This window comes from Staurois parvus, unplaced genomic scaffold (genome assembly GCF_062004578.1).
Source record: "Staurois parvus isolate SC_StPar_1 unplaced genomic scaffold, SC_StPar_1.0 ptg000262l, whole genome shotgun sequence".
Classification (NCBI taxonomy): Eukaryota; Metazoa; Chordata; class Amphibia; order Anura; family Ranidae; genus Staurois; species Staurois parvus.
This window is the reverse complement of record NW_028318058.1, coordinates 8,587,155-8,605,972: the sequence shown is the minus strand read 5'-3', so window position 1 is coordinate 8,605,972 and position 18,818 is coordinate 8,587,155. Positions and strand designations below refer to the sequence as shown.

General features: G+C 43.3%; 1 long non-coding RNA gene across 2 annotated transcripts in view; it reads left to right on the top strand.

Moving 5' to 3' along the window:
• Positions 1-1,000: 1,000 nt before the first annotated feature.
• The window catches only part of LOC149459383 (uncharacterized), a 187,892-nt gene continuing 170,074 nt past the window's right edge, over positions 1,001-18,818 (top strand). For both annotated transcript variants that reach the window (XR_016313292.1, XR_016313291.1), the window contains exon 1: positions 1,001-1,822. This is a non-coding gene — a long non-coding RNA (uncharacterized LOC149459383). The remainder of the gene's footprint in view (positions 1,823-18,818) is intronic.

The following is an 18,818-nucleotide window of genomic DNA, read 5'->3' as shown; positions in this document are numbered from 1 at the left end:
GAGGACGGGAAGGCTCTGGAGAAGTCTGGAGGCGAGTGTGGGAGGAGGTAACTTGGTCTTGGAAGGAGTGGAGAGAACAGTTTAGGCATATCTGCATATTTTTGTAAATATAAATATTTGCACATTTATATCTGCAGATGAGGTTGTGACGTAACTGGTAGTGATGTTGTGGATGGCTTTGTACGTTGTGGTTAGATTCCTCTGTAAGAATAAACTTTATATTATTTCGTATTGTTTTTTAGGGGGCTTATTTGGAATAATGTGTTCTGTATGTGAACATTTAGATACTTAAATTTACTGATATTCATTCTGAATATATTTTAATATTATTACCTGTCTATAAAACTGTTCTCTGGGACTGGCTCCAAAATATGTACAGCCAACAGGTTTGAAAATCAGCCAAATGCTAATTAAAGAGGTAAATGTCAGAGTCTGATTTATATTATCTTTTTCCTTCTGTAGCGACTTAAGTCACTGGAGTGTTTCTGTATTTTCAGTGTGAGCACAGAAATCTTTTACAAAATGTATAACTGAGCAGCATACTGCATGGCTGTTTATGACAAGGTCACTGGTACAGCTCAGAGAAAAGATGACAAAGCAAACTTAAAAGTGAATATAAAGCAGATAATCCGCAGGCTAGAACTTTTAATTTAGCTAATGGAAGTGTATTGCTGCATATACAGGAACATTTTAATATTGAATAATTGTTAGTCCAAACAACCACCATGTACTAACAGCAGCTCCAATGTCTCTTTCTGACTCTAATTGTATTTTTATTTATTTTAACATTGCAGTGCGTTCTTGCTAACCAGGCTATTCCTATATCTCTGTAGCACTCTCCTAATTTAGCTAGGCAGAGCTAGATCCTAATGGTTAGACAGGAGCTGAAAAGCAGCTCAGGAGTAATAGCTAGGGGTCAAATTGTGGTCAGGGCTGGGAGGCTCTACAAGTCAGCCCCTTTGGAATTTTCCTCTGTTCTGAGTATTTTGGAGGAGGGCTTTGGAGGCAGTAGGTGGGCCTGAGGAGTGGCTGGCTGCACTCTTGAGGGACCTCAGCCAATCCCCAATAGAAGGCTTGGCAAGGGGCTGGACTCCCTTAAAAAGTGCTGGAGCCTGCTCAATGGCAGGAGTCGGGTGGAAGAAGGAGAGGAGTGTGGAGAGGAAGATGTGAGGCTGGAGGAGGAATGCTGCCAGGAGGCCTAGTGGAATGGGGCCTGCCTGCAAACCTGGAACTGGAGAGGAGGAAAACGTGGAGCTCGTTGGCCCCCTGAGGGAGGACCACCTGTATGGCAAGGAAGGAGCAGCCCAGCGTATAGCCCTGGTAGCAGAAGCCCTGGTACAGGAGAGGATCTGAGTGAGTACACCTGCACCCCCTGGGCGGTTAGGGGAAAGAGCACTCTGGTAGGAAACCAGATTAGCCCCCTACTAGTGACTGTTCACCTATTAAAAGGGACAGGAGCTAGATCCCCTGCTTAGAAAAAGACCTCCAGACTGCTTGGTAAGGAGAAGTTCATCTAGGGTCTGGGGTGGTACATCAAGGAGATGCTGGCTAGCTCTCCAAAAGAGACTGTGTTGCAGAAGAGAAGCTTGTGAATAGTTCCAGGAAGGTTGTCCTCAGTTATCGGTTCCCTTGGGCATCCTAAACCCCTCTTGCCCTATCCCAGTTCTAAATCTCCTCAATAAACAACAAAACAAAAGCTCAAGGACTAGTTTCTGAATCTGAAGCAAGCTTGCATGAAGATTGCTGAATACCTGGCTGTGCAAGACTATAAGGGGTGAATTCATCAGCAACCCCTAAGGAGGTAGTGCGACATCTCAGACAAGTAAGTTTCTGAAAACATTTGTTTAAGTGTCACCTCTCCAAATATGCATGCCACAGGCCACTTAAGCCATGTACCACGGGTCTCCTACTGGATCCTCCTTTGCTCAGATCCCCCGCTCATGCTTTCTGCTCCTCCTCTTCTCAGTATTCTTTTCAATAAAAAGTGAGTGACGTGTGCATGTATTTTAGCAAGTTCATATACTGTACTGTATATACTTTTCTAAACAGTATACTGTATATTTGCTAACCATATATCAAATATATAATTGGTTAACAGGTTAAGTTTTTCAGCATACCTAATCAAAGCAGCGTGCTAAGCATGGGATGGCACACCAAACAAACAACAAGGCAGCACATGGGCAGCACAGTGGCTAAGTGATTAGCACTTCCGCCTAGCAGCACTAGGGTTGTCGGTTCGTATCCCAACCATGGTACTACTTGCCTAGAATTTGCATGTTCTCTCTGTGCCTGCGTGTATTTCCACCCACAGTCTAAAGACTTGCTGGTAGCTTAATTGGCTTCTGTCTAAATTGGCCCTAGTATGTGTGAATTTGAGTTAGAGACCTTAGATTGTATATTCCTTGAGGGTAGGGACTGATGTGAATGTGTAATAAAAATATGTAAGGCATTGCAAAAGTTAATGGCAATATATAAGTACACTATATTGCCAAAAGTATTGGAGCACCCCTCCAAATCATACTCAGGTGTTCCAATCGCCTCCATGGCCACAGGTGTATAAAATCAAGCACCTAGACATGCAGACTGCTTCCACAAGCATTTGTGAAATAATGGGTCACTCTGAGGAGCTCAGTGAATTCAAGCGTGGTACACTGATAGGTTGCCATCTGTATAATAAGTCCATCTGTGAAATGTCCTTGCTACCAAATATTCCACGGTCTACTGTTAGTGGTATTGTAACAAAGTGGAAACAACTGGGAACAACCGCAACTTAGCCACAAAGTGATAGGCCATGTAAAATGCCAGATCCGGGTCATGCTGAAGCACACAGGGCACAGAAGTCGCCAACTGTCTGCAGAGTCAATAGCTAAAGACCTCCAAACCTCATGTGGCCTTCATATTAGTTCCAACATGACTGTTCACCAGTGCACAAACCAAGATCCATAAAGACAGGGATGAGCGAGTTTGAGGTGGAGGAACTTGGCCTGCATGGAGTCCTGCCCTCAACCCGATAGAACACCTTTGGGATGAATTAGAATGGAGACTGCAAGCCAGGCCTTCTCGTCTGACATCAGTGCCTGACCTCATAAATGTGTGCTTCTGGAAGAATGGTCAAACATTCCCATAGACACACTCCTACACGTTGTGGACAGCCTTCCCAGAAGAGTTGAAGCTGTTATAGCTGGAAAGGGTGGGCCAACTCAATATTGAACCCTTCGGACTAAGACTGGGATGCCATTAAAATTCATGTGTATGTAAAGGCAAGCGTCCCAATACTTTTGGCAATCTAGTGTACCCGTAATAAATAAATAATAACATAAATAAGGCCAGGTACAAGATAACCTTTGACATAACCCATTGCCTTCTTACCAGATGGCCATGGCCAAAAAACATTCACACATTCCTCAGTAACTTCCTAAAAAGAACCTATATTGATTTATGATACAGAAAAAACTATGTTTACCATTGATATTCAGGCCTAAAAGAGTCTAAATATGAATTTTTATAAAATTTTCAGGTTTATTTCTTTGTCAGTACACACAGAGGAAACACAGGAAATACTCACAAGGAAACACACCAGCTGAAGGATAACAGGGGTTACTAGATTCTTTGTTGTGCTGTTTCACCATTGGTTGCTAGGGGATAGTATAACATAAAGCTAGAAGTAATATTATAATAGTAGCTGGGAAATGTAATTTAAAACAGGCTGGATAATTTAATGTTAAAACCTGCTGATGCCGATAAATATTACAACGTATAATGATACTAAGAAATCACAAGCTTTGGGTATTTTCCCTGTCCTTACTAGTGCTGGTACATTGTCTTAGTTTGTACTGGCTCAAGCTGCTAGGCCAAATTGGTTTCTGCGTCTGACCTGTATTGGCTTTGGCTTCTGATTCTGTCTGTTTGTATTGGATTTGGCTCTTAATTCTGTGTGTCTTATTTATTAGCTTTGGCTCTTGACATTGTCTGTCTGTACTTGTATCCTTTTGCTTTTGGTTAAGACACTTTGTGGTTATGGCTGTGTGTCTGCTGTGTGCTTGTAGTTAGTTTAATACTGCCAGTTAGGACTTTTCTAGTACTGCAAAAATCCAACCACACCATCTGTCTCAGTGGCATACTCCATGGCTGTTTAAGACAAGATCACGGGTACAGATCAGAGAAAAGATAAATATAATTCCAACTGCAACATTCATGGTTCGTGAGAAGACCAGGGTCTTCCTGTCCTCGTGCCTTGATGAGAACCATCTTCCAAGGGCTAAAACATTTAGTCCTCCCAATGTATTCACACCTATCCTTAGCCTATTTATTAGACAAACCCTAAGAATGAATCCTTTCACCACTGTAAGGAAATATGTCTTATTAACTGTCATCCATTTTGTATAATGCCTCCATTTTAGATGTATGAACAAGTTAGTTTCACTTGTAACTTCTTTCTCGTTTTGTGAAAATAGTTATATTTCACTGTAAATGGAACTACCTTATATGGTATCCCTCAGTTTCTGTTCTTCATGTAACTATATTGATAAGAATGGAATGTTTCATTGGTCATCCTAAGATTAAGCAACACCCACTGCGTTCTGTATAACAGTTCTTGTCATGCATTAAACTTTCAGAGATTTAGCTTTGGTGTCTGGAGCTTTATTTCTCCCAGGCCTGGTGGGAAAATAATCAAGGACATTATGGGCTGTAGACATAGGCTGATTCCTATCAACCACCAGATTCTTAAAACTCTACTTACCACTAAAATAAACTTCTCATTATTCCTAACCCTTGAAGAGGGCCTTGCATTGAGAAATACTGCCTGTTAGTTAGGCTATGGGACATCACTATTGTCTAAGTGAACACCTCTTGGACTGGACTCTATAATAAGAAACTTTTACTATTTGTTGTAATTCTTTTTCTTAGGAGCTTGTGAGGTCTACTTTAACCATAACAATAAAAAAATTAGCTTTCTATTCGGGGCGTGGCCTAACGCCGATGTGAGCGGACATACACAGTTCACCTGGGCTCCTCCATCCTAATCGCTAGCCGGCTGTGTCTATAGAAGAGTGGCCAGAGGGACTCCCTAAGCTCGGACTGTGTTTGGTGGGTTGGGCTGGGCAGAGGAAGACGCCAGGACCAGGAGATGTGGATGGATGCAAGCGGGAGAGTGGCTGTTGGTTCTCCGGGGTCCCAGGCGGTCTTAGTAGTCCTTCTCATGAGGACCCATCCTGCTGTCCGGAGACCCGTGGTCTGGCCTGGTGCATGGTGGGAGAAGGACTGGCAGTGAGCTCAGTTTCAGACCAGCTCCGTGGATCCCGCTGGAGGACTCACTTCATCTTCCCTTGGCTCCTGTCACTTCAGCTGGGAGGAGGTGAGAGAGCGGTAAGCCGGCAGAGGTGGAGGGATTGGAGAGGAGACTGGTGGATAAATTGAAGACCAGTGAAGAGGTGATATTAGTTTATCTGGAAGGGTGGACTGTGCAGTGTTAAACGAGAAGCAGTATGCCATCTTAAACTATGTATGAATAGGAGAAAATGACAAGGAAAAGGGAGATGTGGTTCAGGAGGCCAGTGGTACACAAGTACAATGCACAGTAAAAGATAAAAGTAAAGAAGTGGCAGCAAAATTAGAATGATTTGCACATAATTCATACAATCCGCCCCATAAAACTGGAAATGTGCAAATAATCTAGACAGTCATCTTCACCATTAACATCTTCTAAAGGCCCTAGTTTATATAGCGGCTCCCCTAAATTGGCATTAGTGCCCTGCACTCCAACTACAGCAGGAATGCCGAATCAGTCTACTTTGGAAGTCTCAATGATAGAGGAACCGTCATTGAGAAAATTATTGGTGGCAGTGAATGGGTGTAAATCTACTTTGTCTGAAATGACTGACCTGTTGAAATATATTAACCACTTGCCTACCGGGCACTTTCACCCCCTTCCTGCCCAGGCCAATTTTCAGCTTTCAGCGCTGTCGCACTTTGAATGACAATTGCGCGGTCACGCAACACTGTAGCCATATGAAATTTTTATCATTTTTTTGAGACAGATAGAGCTTTCTTTTGATGGTATTTAATCACCACTAGGTTTTTTATATTTTTGTTAAAGAAAGCAAAAACTACTGAAAATTGTGAAAAAAAAAACAGATAAAAATCAATAATGGTGGACGCTATGTATTTGTGTATTAGCAGGTACATTATGTATATTGATGAACAGGACAGAATACCTACACTCTACTATATAGGGTGATTATGGAGTCACGGTTGAGAGATATTTGGCGAGAATGACATCCAAAGGATCAAATGTTTTCATGCTGTTCTGGCACCTATTTGTCGCTCTCCAGGATAGATTTAGCACTGGGGAGTTACAGTATGATGCCCTTAATAATTGATATAAGGTATGAGGCTAGAGGTCTATCAGACCATTCTCCGTTGATTTTGACAATAAGGTTGGATCGTTATCAACAACAAAGGGAATGGAAGGTAAACCCCTATTGGTTACAATTAATAACAGCTGAGGAGCATATGAATAAAGCCCTGGGTGATTTTCTAAAAGATAATAGGGCTTCATCGCTCCAAAATGTGGTGTGGGATGCACTTAAAGTGTATTGTAGGGGGCTTATAATTGAGCAGATCTCTAAATTAAAAAAAACTAATAGGGATTGGAAACTGTCAATTATGAAAGGAGTGATAGAAGCTGAGAAAATGTATATAGAAGAGCCAACTAAGGACAATTTGGAGAGATGGAATGAAATGCAACAGATATATAGTAAAATTTCCTTGACAAGGGCTGAAAAGAAAAGCTTTTTATGAAACAACAATGATATGAAGAAGGAGAGAATAAAGGGCGCATGTTGGCCCTCCTAGCTAGGACTCAAGAGGGCACGGCAAATATGGTGACGTCAATTGGGACCGGGACTGGGAGGTTCACTATGTGTCCAAATGAGATTATAGATGTTTTAAAAAATTATCTTTCAGATATGTATAACTCTAAAATAGGGAAGGGGAACACGGATATGAAAAAATGTATCCAAGGTCTAGAAATCCCAACCCTTTCAAAAGGGGATAGAGATATGTTGGAAGCCCCTGTCACTATAGAGGAACTGCGAAACACAGTTTTAACTTCCGCCAATCATAAAACTCCAGGACCAGATGGGTTATCAGCAGATATATGTAAACAATATGGGGAAGTTTTACTTCCAGAGCTCCTACAGGTGTTAAATGGGGAGTTTGAGATGGGAGTATTGCCAATGTCTGTGACAGAAACCATAATTATTACATAAGGAGGGAAAGGATCCCCTGCAGCCCTCATTGTATAGACCAATATCCTTGCTGTGTGTGGATGTTAGGTTGTTAGCAAACGTGTTAGCCACTAAATTAGGAAAGATAGTACATACATTGATTCACACAGATCAGTCTGGGTTTATCCCAGGTAGATCCACAGCTTTGAATATTATGAGAGTATTTTTAAATTTGCAAATTCCAATGGAAGAGGAGGGATTGAGAGCTATTCTCTCCTTAGATGCTGACAAAGCATTTGATAGCGTGGAGTGGAGTTATCTGTGGCAGGTAATGTTGGCATTTAAATTCGGCCCGATGTTTATGAAGTGGGTGCGGCTGCTTTATACCCCCAAGGCAAGGGTAAGAATTAACAATGGGTTATCAGAGTATTTTTTATTGGCACGAGGGACAAGACAGGGATGCCATCTGTCGCCACTGCTATTTGCGTTGGCTATGGAACCTCTGGCTATTTCTATCAAAGCAGTGAGGGAGGTAAGGGGTTTCTGTAGGGGGAAGGTTGTGTAAAAAAATCTCCCTGTACGCGGATTACATACTTTTGTTCCTGGGGGATACAGGGCATTCACTAACGGTAGTAATGGATATTATAAAGTCTTTTGGCTCCTTTTCTGGATTAACCATAAACTGGGAAAAATCTATTTTGCTTCCACTGGACTCACGGATAGAGATAGTACCTGAGGGTGCTAGGCACCTACAGGTAGTGGAAATTTTAAGGTACTTAGGAATAAAATTAACAGCAAACCCCAAAACATATATTTTGAATAACTGAGTGCCCTTGTCATTGAAATTTACATAATTCACCTGTATGGATCACAGGAAAGTGGTTCAGGAAGATAGATACTTTATTTAGGGAATTGGTGAGGAAAGGAGGGCAGGCCAGAATATGTCTTCGAGTACAGTCCACAGGCTGCATCCAAAAAAAAATGAACATAGCATAAATACCCAACAAGGATCAGCGATGTACTGGTACATCACTGGTCTTTGAATGGTTATACCAGGATGATGCCTACAGCTGCAGGCATCATCCTGGTATAATTTCTTTCAGCCAGCGATCGGCTTTCATATAAAAGCAATCCTAGTGGCTAATTAGCTGCAGGATTGCTTTTACAAGCAGTGGGAGATGATGCCCCCCCCCTCCCCCGCTTCCTTTCACGACCTTCTCGGGCAGTATGGCGCAACCTGAGAATGCAGCCGGTGTTTCTGCCAGCTGACCAGAGAGCTGATTGGAGACAAGAATGGTGCCAATCATCTCTATAGCCTAAGAAACCAGAAGCTACAAGCATTTCATCACTTCAGTTTTGCAGGATATAAACAGCGCCATTTGTAAATTGGGAAAGCATCTGATCACACCGATTTTGGTTTGATTAGATAATGTAAGGGAAGAGGTGATATCTAGAGTCTGATAGACCCCAGATTTCTGAAAAAAGAATATATGACAATGCCCATTGAAGTTATAGGGGATATTTGCATTCCCTGTGATAGCATTAAAAGTGATAAAAAAAAAATGAAAGGTACAGTGTAAAAATAATAAAAAAAATCAAAATAACTTAAAAATAAAACTTGCCCCTCCCATGCGCGCACACCTGTGTGCACAAGCCCTATGTAAACAGCGGTTGCACCATACATGTGAGGTATCACCGTGCATGTCAGATCAAGGGCAGTAATTCTAACACTGGACCTCCTCTGTAAATCTAAAATGGAAGCTTTTAAAGGCTTTTAAAGAGTTGCCTATGGATATTAAAAATGTATGCAGTTTGTCGCCATTGCACGGGGCATGCGCAGTTTTAAAGCATGTCATGTTTGGTATCTATTTACTCGGCATACCATCATCTTTTATATTTTACCAAATAATTGGCCAATATATTGTGTTTTTGTGCATTAAAAGTAAAAAAAGTGTATTTTTAAAAAAAATTTGCTTTTGAAAAATTGCTGCATGAGTACTATGTGCCATACAAAATTGTAGTACCCACCATTTTATTCACTAGGGTGTCTGCTTTAATAAAAATATATAATGTTTGGGGGTTAAAATTAATATCTTTGCAAAAAATACAGATTTTTTTCATGTGAACAAAAAGTGTCAGAAAAGGCTTGATCTTCAGGTTGTTAGAAGAGTGATGTGTGGCATTAACTTCTAATGCTGGGCATAAAACGCCGCCACCCCACAAAATGACCCCTTTTTGGAAAGTAGACACCTCAAGCTATTTGCTGACAGGCATGTTGAATCAATAGAAGAATTTATTTTTTTACTACAAGTTTTTGAAAAATGAAAAAAAAATTTTTTAAATGATTTATTGCTCACACATGCCATGGGTATATGTGGAATTACTCCCCAAAATACATTCTGCTACTTCTCCCGAGTATGGGGGTAGCACATGTGAGAGACGTTTTGGCAGTCTAGCCAAGTACAGGACCCCAAAATCTAATAAGCACCTTCAGGCTTTTAAAGGGCTTTATTTCCTCATTACACTTCCTTACTACTTATCACAGTTTTGGAGGCCCTGAAATGCCAGGATAGCACCTAACCCCCCAAATGATCCCTTTTTGGAAAGTAGACACCCCAAGGAATATTGATAAGAAGCACTGTAAGTATTTTGCAGATCTCATTTGTTGCCACAAGTTTTTGGAAAATGAAGAAAAAAACCACAAACATATTTTTTCTATTCTATTTTTCTATTTCAAAACCTTGTGAGAAAAAATGAGATCTGCAAAATACTCACCATGCCTCTATTTAAAGTCCTTGGGGTGTCTACTTTCCAGAAAGGGGTCATTTGGGGGGGTTTAGTGCTATCCTGGCATGTCTGGGCCTTCGAAACTGTGATAGGTATTGAGGAAGTGAAATGAGGAAGTTACGCACCTTTAGGCTTTCAAAGTGGTCATTGGATTTCAGGCTCCTGTATGTGGCTAGACTCCCAAAAAGTCTCACACATGTGATATTCCCATACTCGGTAGAAGTATCAGAATGTATTTTGGGGTGTAATTTCACATATACCCATGGCTTGTGCAAGAAATACATAATTTAAATGACAACTTTGTGTAATTTAATGTTTTTGCCATTTTCCAGAAACGTGTGGAAAAAAAATAAATCTTCCATGGACTCAATATGCCTCTCAGCAGATAGCTTAGGGTGTCTACTTTCCAAAAAGGGGTCATTTGAGGGTGTTTGTACTATCCTGGTATTTTAGCACCTCAAGAAATGTAATGAGCAGTCAGAAAGTAAAAGCTGTGTAAATTCCATTATCTATACCATAGTTTGTAGACGCTATAACTTTCACGCAAAGCGATAAATATACACTTACTGGGATTTTTTTAACCAAAAACATGTAGCAGAATACATTTTAGCCTAAATTTATGGCAAAATTTTAGTTTTTTTGGATATTTTTTATGACCGAAATGAGAAAATATTGTTTGTTTTTCTTCAAAAATGTTTTTGTTTATAGCGCCAAAAATAAAAAGTGCACAGGCGATCAAGTACCACCAAAAGAAAGCTCTATTTGTGTGAAAAAAGGACATAAATTTAATTTATGTACCGTATTGCATGACCGCGCAATTATCCGTTAAACTAACGCAGCGCTGTATAGCAAAAAAATGGCGTAAATTGCAGTATCTATACCAGGGGTGGACAAACTTTTTGACTTGAGGGCCGCAATGGATTCATATATTGGACCCGGGGGCCGGACCAAGAGTAGATGAATGATGTGTATGTGTCATCCATAGTAAGTATAGTAATATTCCCCCATAGTAAGCATAGTAATTAATCCCCCATATAGTAATTCATCCCCCATATAGTAATTCATCCCCCATATAGTAATTCATCCCCCATATAGTAATTCATCCCCCATAGTAATTCATCCCCCATAGTAATTCATCCCCCATATAGTAATTCATCCCCCATATAGTAATTCATCCCCCATAGTAATTCATCCCCCATATAGTAATTCATCCCCCATAGTAATTCATCCCCCATATAGTAATTCATCCCCCATATAGCAATTCATCCCCCATAGTAATTCATCCCCCATATAGTAATTCATCCCCCATAGTAATTCATCCCCCATAGTAATCCATCCCCCATATAGTAATTAATCCCCCATAGTAATTCATCCCCCATATAGTAATTCATCCCCCATATAGTAATTCATCCCCCATATAGTAATTCATCCCCCATAGTAATTCATCCCCCATATAGTAATTCATCCCCCATATAGTAATTCATCCCCCATATAGTAATTCATCCCCATATAGTAATTCATCCCCCATAGTAATTCATCCCCCATAGTAATTCATCCCCCATATAGTAATTCATCCCCCATAGTAATTCATCCCCCATATAGTAATTCATCCCCCATAGTAATTCATCCCCCATATAGTAATTCATCCCCCATATAGCAATTCATCCCCCATAGTAATTCATCCCCCATATAGTAATTCATCCCCCATAGTAATTCATCCCCCATAGTAATCCATCCCCCATATAGTAATTAATCCCCCATAGTAATTCATCCCCCATATAGTAATTCATCCCCCATATAGTAATTCATCCCCCATATAGTAATTCATCCCCCATAGTAATTCATCCCCCATATAGTAATTCATCCCCCACAGTAATTCATCCCCCATATAGTAATTCATCCCCCATATAGTAATTCATCCCCATATAGTAATTCATCCCCCATAGTAATTCATCCCCCATATAGTAATTCATCCCCCATAGTAATTCATCCCCCATATAGTAATTCATCCCCCATAGTAATTCATCCCCCATATAGTAATTCATCCCCCATAGTAATTCATCCCCCCTATAGTAATTCATCCCCCCTATAGTAATTCATCCCCCCTATAGTAATTAATTCCCCATATTAATTCATCCCCCATATTAAGTCCCCAAGTCCCCCCTGTGTCAATTCACTTACCTTTGCTCCGCGCTTTCCTCTCGCCGTGTTCCCGCGCCGTTCCGGTCTTCAGGGCGGACTGTGAGAGGAGCCTAGCTCCCCTCCCCTCACGTTCGTCACGCTGCCCCGCATACACACATCCTGACAGCCACATCCGCGGGCCGGATTAAAAGGTCCGCCGGGCCGTAGTTTGCCCATTGCTGATCTATACCATAGTTTGTAGATGCTATAACTTTCACACAAAGCAATCAATATACACTGATTGGGATTTTATTTACCAAAAACATGTAGCAGAATACATTTTGGCCTAAATTTATAACTAACTTTGAGTTTACTATATATTTTTTTATAGCTGAAAGTAAAAAATATTGTTTTTCTTCAAAATTTTTGGTCTTTTTTTGTTTATAGCGTGAAAAATAAAAATCGCACATGTGATCAAATACCACCAAAAGAAAGCTCTATTTGTGTGACAAAAGAACGTAAATTTCATTTGGGTGCAGCATTACATAAGCCATCTCAAAAGCCGGAGACGCCGGCTGCTATCGGAACGTAGTGACGTCAGTCTGAAGCTCCTTCCTACGCGTTTCATCACTAGACTTTTGGTAATATAGTGTACATCAAACACCTACATAAATACAAAAAAAAAATCATTTTTGTACCTGCCTGACCCAGATGTCTTCTATGTCTGTTTCATTATAACATTTTAAATCCCAACTCCATAAAATTAAAAAAATGTCCACCCTTGCAGTGATGGAACCTTTGTGCAAGGAGGAACAAGATGAACACTGCCAGAGCCCTACAGAATTACCTCCAATAAGCCACTAGTGTGAATGTCTCTGACCAAATAATCAAAAACAGAAAAACAGACTTCGTGGACTGGGTAATGTTTAGGAACGTAAGGATGCCCCATCATTTGATTGAAATTAAAATTATCAACCTACAGAGGACTGAATTCAAAGACACCCCAAAAATTAAAGTGAAAAAATGATGCAGCATGCTTGTCCATTTTGAAATTTAAGTGCAGCAACTCAAAATGGTACTCAGTAGTTTGCATGGCCCCCCACATGCTTGTATGCATGCCTGGCAGCGTCGGGGCATGCTCCTAATGAGATGATAGTTTTCACTATATGACCACTTGTTTGCAACTCATGGCGCCCATTGACATTCATTGAAACTCCACTCTAGCCACCTCAAATTTGAAGGGCAATTTCTAAACTGCGACTGTGTTATAAACCACCTAGCGGGGCCCCTAACAGTCCACAGGACAGGATTCCCCAAGGCGCGGAGTCTAAGCCCCAGTCTGCTTGTTCACCAGAGCCCCTGATGGTGGGGATGGGCTTGGAGCAGACAAGGACCAGGTTGCGACCCCTGAGTACCCCCGTCTGTGGCAACGGGACCCGCCAGAGGTATGTGCAGGTAGAGAGCCTGATGTGAAGAGGTGGAAGACGGGATCTGAGCGGGATGGATGGATGGCAGAGTAGTAAGCGTGGTCAACGAGCCGGGTCAATAACAGTGGGGTCAGCGTAGTACAAGGCGGCAGGCGGAAGAATAGTCAGGTCACTTGCAGGGGTCGGCAACAGGGGTTCAGATCAGGTACGGAGTATGCAGAAGAGAAGTCAGACTAGCCAGGGAATCAGAGCAGGAGAAGTCAGCGGTGGTCAGGTGCAGGCAGGGTCAGCAACAAATCTAGGATCACAGGAACACAGGAACACAGAAGAGACCATACGGCAATGGGTGTTAGTGCAGGGCAGGTTTAAATAGTGCGCCCTGCCCTGCTATTGGTGCCGGGTGAGCGGCCGCGATCGCGAGTGCGCATGCGCGGCCGCCGCCGTACAGGTCTCAGAGTCCGTCGGATAGGATGGATCGGTGCTCCGCGCATGCGCGGAGTCACTTGCCGCCGCGATCCCTGACATTGCCCCCCCCTATGGGCATCCTCCGGATGCCCAACTGGCTTCTCCTCCGTGGGTGGTTGCGATAGAACTCCCGAACCAGTCTAGGGGCATGGACATTTTGGGCCGGTTCCCATGAATTCTCTTCAGGGCCATAGCCCCTCCACTTGATTAGGAACTGTGTCTGGCCGCCTCTTTTCCTGCAATCGATGATTGCCTCAACCTCGAATTCTTCCTGTTCGTTAATGGTTATAGGCTCAGGAGGCCTGGATCTTCAGTCCGGGAAGGGATCTGGCGTTGCTGGTTTCAGTAACGACACATGAAACACTGGGTGAATCTTGAAGTTTCCTGGGAGTGCCAGCTCATATGCCACCTCATTGATCCTCCGTTTCACCCGGAATGGACCCATAAATTTTGGTCCCAACTTCTTCGAGGGGCAAGACATCCTCAAATTGGTAGTAGCTAGCCAAACCTGGTCTCCTGGTTGCAAACTCAATTCACCTCTTCTTCTCCTGTCGAAGGCCCTCTTACTGTCTTCTTGGGCCTTTGACATGGCTTCTTGGAGCACCTTGTTATTGGTGGAAAAAAACTCTAGCATGTTCTGCGTAGCCGGGACCGGGCTTTCCGGAATTAGGTCAGGTAAAAATGTGGGGTGAAACCCGTAATTAGCGAAGAAGGGGGATTGCCCCGTAGCAGAGTGCTTCGCGTTATTATACGCGAACTCCGCTAATGGCAAGAGTGCCAGCCAGTCGTCCTGGAGGAAAGACGTGTAACATCGCAAGTACTGTTCCAGCGTCTGGTTTGTCCTTTCTGTCTGCCCATTCGTCTGAGGGTGGTAGGCCGATGAAAGGGACAGCTTGATTCCCAGAACCTCGCATAGTGCTTTCCAGACCTTGGATGTAAATTGGGCCCCTCGATCCGAGACAATGTCTTCTGGCACACCATGGAGTTTCACTACCTCCTTCACGAAAATCTGTGCTGTTTCCATAGCTGAGGGTGTATTTTTTAGCGGCAGGAAATGGGCCATCTTCGACAACCGATCTACAATTACGAAAATCACTGAATGATCTTGAGATAGTGGGAGCTCCACTATAAAATCCATGGAGATCATCTGCCATGGCCAATCTGGTATAGGCAATGGTCGTAGTAGACCCCAGGCCTTATTTCTGGTGGGCTTGTTTCTCTGACACGTGGCGCAGGTTCTCACATAAAGTTCACAGTCTTTCGCCATGTTTGGCCACCAGAACGTCCGCTGGAGTAACTCTAGAGTCTTCGCGTTTCCAAAATGACCTGCTAGAGGATGCTCTGGGGCAGTGCCCCAGTACTAAGGTTCAGATCTCCTCAGGTACAATGATCCGCCCTTCTTTCCAACAGAGACCCTCCTTAATCTGTAGAGATACCCCAGGTGGGCTTGGCATTCCTATGGATGCGGATTGAAGCCTGGAGCGTAGCTCTGACTGGAGAGCGAGGAAGTTTCCTGTGGACAGGATGGTGTCTGGTCGAGGAACTTCTCCTGGGTCTTTGAACATACGTGAGAGAGCGTGTGGCTTTGTATTCTTGGACCCAGGTCAGTACGTGATGTGGAAAGCGAATCTGGCGAAGAAGAGTGCCCATCTTGCTTGGCGTGGTCTCAGCGTTTGGCTGTCCTCAGGTATTCTAGATTCTTGTGGTCAGTAAAAATCAAGATTGGATGTAGGGCCCCTTCCAGTAGATACAGTTGTGACCAAAATTATTCAACCCCCACTGAAATTGAGTGTTTTGGCCAGTTTGACATTGCTTTTGATCATTCAGTCATCTTGCTTACATTTACATTAAAGAGGCACTTGTAGGTCAGACAAATATAACATAACAGTTATAATGAAATAACCACAAATGTCTTTTCTGTGCTCACAGCATTATCAGTTTTATTCAACCCCCAAGTGACATTCAATCTTAGTACTTAGTACAGCATCCTTTTACAGTTATAACAGCTTTTAAACGTGAAGCATAGCTTGACACAAGTGTCTTGCAGCGATCTACGGGTATCTTCGCCCATTCTTCATGGGCAAAGGCCTCCAGTTCAGTCACATTCTTAGGCTTGCGCACTGCAACTGCTTTCTTTAAGTCCCACCAGAGGTTCTCAATCGGATTTAAGTCTGGTGACTGCGATGGCCACTCCAAAATGTTCCAGCCTTTCCTCTGCAACCATGCTCTAGTGGACTTGGAGGTATGCTTGGGATCATTGTCCTGTTGAAAGGTCCAACGTCTCCCAAGCCTCAGGTGTGTGACGGACTGCATCACGTTTCCATCCAATATCTCCTGGTACTGAAGAGAATTCATGGTACCTTGCACACGCTGAAGCTTCCCTGTACCTGCAGAAGCAAAACAGCCCCAAAGCATGATTGACCCTCCACCATGCTTCACAGTAGGCAAGGTGTTCTTTTCATCATAGGCCTTGTTCTTCCTCCTCCAAACATAGCGTTGATCCATGGGCCCAAACAGTTCTAATTTTGTTTCATCAGTCCACAGAACACTATCCCACAACTTTTGTGGTTTGTCCACATGGCTTTTGGCATACTGCAGTCGACTCTTCTTATTCTTTGGAGACAGCAAGGGGGTACGCCTGGGAGTTCTGGCACGGAGGCCTTCATTACGCAGTGTGCGTCTTATTGTCTGGGCTGAAACTTCTGTACCCACATCTGACAAATCTTTTCTCAGTTCCTCAGCAGTCACACGGGGACTTCTCTCCACTCTACGCTTCAGGTAGCGCACAGCAGTCGAAGTCAGCATCTTCTTTCTGCCACGACCAGGTAGCGTTTCAACAGTGCCCTTTGCCTTGAATTTGCGAATGATGCTTCCTAAGGTGTCTCTTGGTATGTTTAACATCTTTGCAATCTTCTTATAGCCATTGCCCTTCCTGTGAAGAGAAATCACCTCTTCTCTTGTCTTCCTGGACCATTCTCTTGCCTTCACCATGTTTGTAACCACACCAGTAAATGTCTAGAAGGAGCTGAGTATCACAGTCATTTTAAAGCTGCCTAATTGGTGCTTATTATGCTTGATTGCTGCTCGGTGACATCCACAGGTGTTTTCAATACCTGATGGAAAGCACCTGTATGAACCTCTGTTCTTCAGAGTGGTAGTCTTTAAGGGGTTGAATAATTGTGGCAATGAAGAAACCACATAAGAACCATTTACTACTGTATTACATAAACAATTGATGTCATTTTAGTTGCATTTGGGTAGTTACAACGTCCTTGTAGGATTTGATTCTGAATACAATTCCAAATGTACACTATAGTCCCTAAACCCCTTTACAGCATTGGGGGTTGAATAATTTTGGTCACAACTGTACCTCCACTCCTCCAGCGCTGTCTTGATAGCCAGAAGCTCCCGGTCGCCAATATCATAATTTCTCTCTGCAGACGTCAACTTCCTTGAGAAAAATGCTACCGGGTGCATAATTTCCTTGGTTCCCTTCCGTTGGGACAGGATGGCCCCAATTGCGTTCTCCGAAGCATCCACTTCCAAAATGTACGGCAGGGAGGAGTCAGGATGGCTAAGGATAGGGGCAGTAGTAAACAGTTTCTTCAACGTCTCAAATGCTGCTTGAGCCTCGGGCGTCCATCGAAAACGGGTTCCCTGTTTGGTGAGCTGCGTAATGGGAGACACTAGGCCTGAAAAGTTCTTAATGAATTTCCGGTAGAAATTGGCAAATCCTATAAAGCGTTGTATGCCCTTCTTGTCTGTGGGTACTGGCCATTCTAAGATTGCCGAGACCTTCTGGGGATCCATCGCAACCCCCGTGGTGGAGATGACCAACCCCAAAAATGCAATGCTGTGCTGCTCAAAGCTGCATTTGTCAGCTTTCGCATACAGCCCATGTTGGCGTAAACGTTCCAACACCTTTCTGACATGACCCCTATGGTCTTCCAGAGAAGGGGAAAAAATCAAGATGTCATCCAGTTATACTACCACAAAAACGTCCAGATAATCTCGGAATATGTCGTTAATGAAATGCTGAAATGTGGCTGGGGCATTGCACAGTCCGAAGGGCATGACAAGATATTCGAAGTGCCCGAATCTTGTGCGGAATGCTGTCTTCCACTCGTCCCCCTCTCTGATGCGCACCAAGTTATATGCGCCCCTCAAGTCTAGCTTGGTAAATATGGCTGCCGTCTTTAACCTTTGGAACAGTTCTGGGACCAAAGGGAGGGGGTAACGATTCTTAACTGTAATCCTGTTCGAGTCACGGTAGTCGATACAGGGTCTGAGGGACTTGTCTTTCTCTTCGACAAAAAAGATTCCCGCCCCGGCCGGTGACGTGGAGGGACGGATAAACCCCTTCTCAAGGTTCTCGTCAATGTACTCCTTGAGTACCTCCAACTCTCGCTCTGATAGGGGGAAAATCCGTCCGAACGGAATCTCGGATCCGGGTAGGAGGTCGATAGGACAGTCATAGGCCCGATGTGGAGGGAGAGTGTCAGCACCCCGCTTACTAAAAACGTCTAAGTAGCCGTGGTAGGCCGGGGGAATGATCTGGACAAGCTCGGTGTCCCCGTCGATACAGAAAAGCGACTGGGGAACCACAGAGGTTGGGGCGTGACAATGTTCCTGGCAGTAAGATGATGGAAACTGGATAGACCCCGTCTTCCAGTCAATTTGGGGGTTGTGTGCCTGCAACCACGGGAGTCCCAGGATAACTGGAAACAGAGGGGATGCGATAGCATCCAAACGAAGGAGCTCCCGGTGATGGTTACCCACTGTGGTACGG